The sequence below is a fragment of the Electrophorus electricus genome, chromosome 10, assembly GCF_041902795.1.
Source record: "Electrophorus electricus isolate QZ-2024a chromosome 10, ASM4190279v1, whole genome shotgun sequence".
In the NCBI taxonomy this organism is placed as follows: domain Eukaryota; kingdom Metazoa; phylum Chordata; class Actinopteri; order Gymnotiformes; family Gymnotidae; genus Electrophorus; species Electrophorus electricus.
This window is the reverse complement of record NC_137506.1, coordinates 29,945,047-29,950,774: the sequence shown is the minus strand read 5'-3', so window position 1 is coordinate 29,950,774 and position 5,728 is coordinate 29,945,047.

Below are 5,728 nucleotides of genomic sequence, written 5' to 3'. Positions count from 1 at the left end.
ATGCTGCCCTGTCCCTGTCAGTGGCCCATGATCGTTGTGTTGTCTGTGAATTTAATGCTGACACTGGGTCTGTGTCCGTCTGTGCAGTCATAGGTATACTGGGAGTACAGGCGAGGGCTGAGCACACAGCCATGAGGGGCTCCGCTGTTGAGGGGTCAGCGAGGAGGAGCTGATACGGCACATCCTTACTGCATGGCATCGGCCCGTCAGGACGTTCAGGATCTAGCTGCACAGAGAGCTGTTCAGAGATCCCAGATATAAGGGGGATGGTGGTGGTGTTGAAGGCTAAGCTATAGTCCTCAAACAGCATTCTCCCATATGTGTTCAGCTAGTCTATCTGGGAGAGGGTGGTTTGTAATGTGCGGTGTAATCTACTAAATAGGCACTAGGGATTAAGGCATCAATATGACCATTGTCACCAGTGAACAGTATCCACATGAATTTCACTAATGAAAGCAAATTAATGCTTCTCAAACATCAGTATGAGAGGTGGGTGGCTATGTGGTGGGAAAGTCTGTGGGATACATGAGTACTGAGCAGGTGCAGTGACACTCCATGTCCTCTTAATCCACACAGGATTTGATGACTCAGATGTAAAATTAACTTGATTCTTGTTGCAATTACTATATATTTATTGCCAATTCAACTGCTAGCACATGACAATTATTCACAATAATAATATTTACATTATTACCATTCAGTCCTTTGATCTACAATACAAAACACTGTCACAGTTCTGCTTATAAAGGTGGCTTCACACTGCTGCTATGCCAGGCCACACTTTCTCATGTGGTTTGGAATGGATTTTTTGATTGCCTTCGCTGCAGTTTCATTTTACTTACTTTCCCATAGGGAGACCATTTCCCAAGACTTTGAACTAAGTGAGGTTCTCTGCCATAATGACGGCTATCCTTCAATTGCCACATGCTGGGGTTTGAGCCCTAAATAAGAAATGGTTTTCCTCAAGAATTGCAGCTATTATTTTCAATTCACCTCATCTATGGCCTTCCAAATAAGGGCTGTTCCTCTGAACGTTCAGTAAGAAGCTAACATTCTCTTAATGGGTAGGGTTTAGGGAGACTGATTATTCTGTCCAAACCAAGAGTTGTAATTTGCATGGCACATTCACTCCCGCCCTGATCTTGTTTCATAAACTGGAATTTATTCTCAGATTGTTTGTACTTATGGATATACTAAAGTATATATAATGAATGGCAATATGGTTACATGTTTCTCTTTACTGCACTTTCTAGTTTGGGAGCACACAACTTGTGTTTTCACCAGTGTTAGATAAAATATCTCTGTTCCCTTACATGTCATTCAGTGTCTACAGCCACTCTTCACTTCATTATAATTCATTATAATTCATTATAATTCATTATAATTCATTATAATTCAGTATATATTGATGAGGTGTAACGAATGGATCACCAATGAGCCGGTTGAACGTATCTGCTTCCTGATGTTCATGTTCATCTGTTACTTCTTACCTTGAAAGCATGGATGGATGGATGGATGGATAAATGGATGGATGGATGGATGGATGGATGGATGGATAAATGGATGGATGGATGGGTTGATCTTTGAACATGCAGTATCTAAACATGTTAAATAAAAAAGAGCAACTGGATTGAAAATAGCCCATTAGATAACAGCACTACCTAAAATGTAGTTTAGTTCACAGCTTACCCCTACTCCCTCTTCACATGAAAAAATGAACCCTCTGAAGGAAAGGTTGCCAGGTTGTAAATCAAATAACAGTGATCGTCCCTCAACCACTGTTTGTACCTGTTCATGCTGAGGGATTATCAGTGATTTATGTGGATCCCCAGGTTGCATAACATCTCTGTCTAAATGCTCATGCTAATATTGTAGATCATATTACAAACAGTAATGATTCTTCCAGAATGTAGCTCTTACAAAACAGATGACCTATTATGTCATGGTATCCATGTTTGTGTAAGATGGCCTGACCCACAGTTACGTACATTTTCTTTGTTTGTTTTTTATTGTTATAAACATTCAAGAAGTTTGAAAGCAGTAGCTTTTTCCTCTCCCTCATGTTGTCCCTCCCCTCCCCAGCACATGTGCTCTGAATTAGCTCTTTGGCATGAGGACTAATCTGGAATCTTCCTCCAGTGAATGCCGTCCAGGCAGACCTTCAGTCATATACTGCAGACAGAGCTTAATGGAAAATATGTGTCCACTTATGCTGTAAAAATATTCAAGCTGAAACCTGCTCGTAGCCATATGCTGGAAAAAAATGTGTTTGGTGTCACTCTTGCTGCAAAAAGGGACACATTTAAATAGTGTTAGCAGTTTAGTACATTTAATTACTCAGTCATAAATCTGTTGAGTATATTGAAATGGCCTTACCATGTGTTAATAAAGTTATCTACCTACCTAAATAAATAAATAACCTACCTAAAGCATGTTCACATACAAAAAACAATATCTTATAGGTTGACAAGCTTCTTCTCCTTGGCAGTATTTGGTACTATTTCATCATATATATATATATATGAACATTTAAACATATGTTTAGGAGTTATCCATCTCCCCTTTTTACAAAATTGAGACATGGGGAAAAAAAAAAAAAAAAAAGGCAAATCCATAACCAAAGCCAGAAGAGCAGACAAAGACAAAGCTAGGAAATGGAATAGACCAAACTAAGCAAATCAATGGCACAGGAAACGCAGCTTGGAAATGAAGATGCATATAAACAAAGTATCACAAGGTTTAGCTGGAGGTTGTATGTATATATATATACACACACACACACACACACACACACACACACACACACACACACACACACACACACACACACACACACACACACACACACACATACACACACACACACACACACACACACACAGTTACTAATAAATTCATTATGAGCTGCAGGTGTGGGTAATCTGGGATATGCCAGAGTGGAACCAGCAGAAAAACAGGCAAACCTGGGGCAGTGGGATGCACAGTGTAGCTTCACGGTCCACTTATACTCAGCAGGTTTCCCAGTGGTCATAGCCTTAAACATTAAACATCTTCAACTGCAGTCAAAGTCAGGTGCTATCACAGAAGCTCACTCAGATCTTGGAGCTGTTAGAGTGGCTTTAACTGGCATTGTTTCTACTTACATAATTTTTTACATCTTAACATATGGCAGTAACATATGGCAGTACTTCCATGATTGCAAGAGCTTTCTTTATTTGCACATATTTACATCTTGTCAAAATGTAAAAGATGCAGATAAAGAAGATAAAGACTGTTATAATAACATTTAAATTAGAGAACCAACATCAAAACGATTTTTAAAGAAGCAACTGAAATTGCAGTAATAAGGGGAAAGAACATGCTTGATTCTACAAATAAAATTAAAAAGGCAAAAAAGTATTACTGCTATGTTCTTTCATGTGAAGTCCAACTTATAAATCTTTCAATCAGACTGTCATAAATTCCCATTCACAGTGCTACTGTAGTCATTTCTGATCAAACTCTCCAGAGATTTGCTCTAGACAAGTTAGCATCCTGTAGATCACAGAGGAAAGGGGAGCATTACCATGGGGAAGTGCAAAAGGATTGGGATTGCAGTGCCCTTCTGTTATAGGCAACAGACCTAACCTATTTTTAGGGGTTACTTGTTTCCTCTTTGAAGATTATATTAATGTATTACTCAGTGAATGAATAAAAGTTTCCTTGTTTCTCACAATATGGTATGCTGAAGTTGTCAGCCACCCATGAGCCAACCAAACAATGCCATTTAAGGAAATGCCTGCTCAACTGCCCCATGCAATATCCCCTCTTGCCACTTCTGAGTTCTGAGTCAAAACCCATAAAAAGCCGTAGCTTGATCTGCAAGCTTTTGATAGGCCTGTTTTAGAATTATTGACATGAATAACATTTTCCATGAGGGTACAAAAGAAAAGAGGTTCTGAAAAAGTATTAAATACAAATACCATTTCAAGCCCTCCCACAACACTAAAGTTAGTTAAAAATATTGTTTAGAACAAGGATATAATAAATGTTTTCAAAATTTTCACTTTAAATTTTAATTAAAATGTTATACTATGAAACAAAAATGTTAATTATATTAAAAGTATTTTGGGTGGGGGGAATATAAAGAACTAATAATATGTTCTTTGGGTTCTTGAATTAAATGCTCTTTCTCCATTTAAAAAAGATTTTTGCCTTAAATGAGAGTCTAATGAGTAATGTCCATGATGTAAAAGTTCATGATTTTCAGAAAACACATTTCATTACTTTCACCCACTGGCTCCACTTTACTATATATAGCTTCTGCCATTGTTAGCTGTTAAAAAATAGCTGTTAAAATCAATTAGCTTGGTAAAATGAGGTCACCAAATGAGTAAAATCATAAAAATGATTCTACCAATATAGGGCTCTGAATATGGTAGTACATGCTTAGCAAATCTGTATTACGGTCTAAAATAGGGCAGTGCTAATCGGTTGTAGCCCAGCTACTTATAACCGGTTATGTCAAATTAGGGTTACACAGGCACGTTCATGGGTGACTGTTCTTGCCTGTAATCACTTGGGAGAACTTATTGTGTTTTAGCTCTAAACACCATAAACTGCAGCCACAGTAAAGCCTGGGAGCCCCTTTTAACTCTGAATATGGGAAAGCCCAACCAAATGTGAAGGGATTTTGTCTGGCTACATAGCATGACCTTGAGTGGGAATGCATCAGGCCTGAAGAATGTGGACAGTCTGCAGAGCCTTAAAGAGATCTAAGGACTAGGGCCCTGTGGTTTGTAAACAAATAGCCTGAGCATTTCCTATCCGCACAGCTTTTGCTCTTCAGAGGGTGAGCACTTTATTTTTCCACCAAAGGAAAAGCTCCCTGTGTAATTACTGGTTTGAAAGTTCACAGGCTCCCTGTATTGGCATTGTGTATATGTCCCACAACCTCTGATTGCATTATTAATCATCTATATGTTTGGCTCAGGCCTGCTAAATTGAATGCAGCACTAAAGGGCCTGCAACCCATATGCTACAGCTGCAACAAAAACCAACAAAACCCAAACAAATGATTTTTTTTTTTTATTCAGTGCATTGATAATTCAAGGAAAGCATACAAATGAACCAAATTACATTTTTTGTAAGATGATCAAAAACCTTTTGAAATGAAAATTTTAAATCTTTAATAATGACATTTGTTTTGTCTATAAAACTTAGAATGCCTCAGTTATGCCCATGTTAGTTTCATGCTGATTAAGAGTTGCAGAATGGCTAACACAAATTGTGTATGGCAAAAGATGGTCTCCAACTAAACATATATGATGTGTTTCTAATAAATGTTTGTCTCTAATAAAGTGAGTGTATGTTGATAGGAGTGTTGACCTGAAGAAACAACACATGAAACATGTATATGAAAGGGTTACAATGGTGCAGTGCTGTAATAGAATATCTGCCTGAAGACTTTACTGAAAATACTTTTAGAATATAGTTTCCTTTCCCATTCATTAGTGTTTAAAATAGGACATGAGTACTGTGAAGTTATGATTGCTATCATTTGTGAGCTGATAGATAATACGAGCTTAATTTTTGAAAAGCATATTTTAGCTAGCTAGCTTTCTGCTAGTACTAGTTTATTAGTGTAAAAATTGTGAAATTGACTTTTCATCCAATAAGTTCTGAGTGAAATGAACATTATCAAATTTGAAAATGAAAAGAATTAAGAATAAAAGGAGAAAGCAGGAAG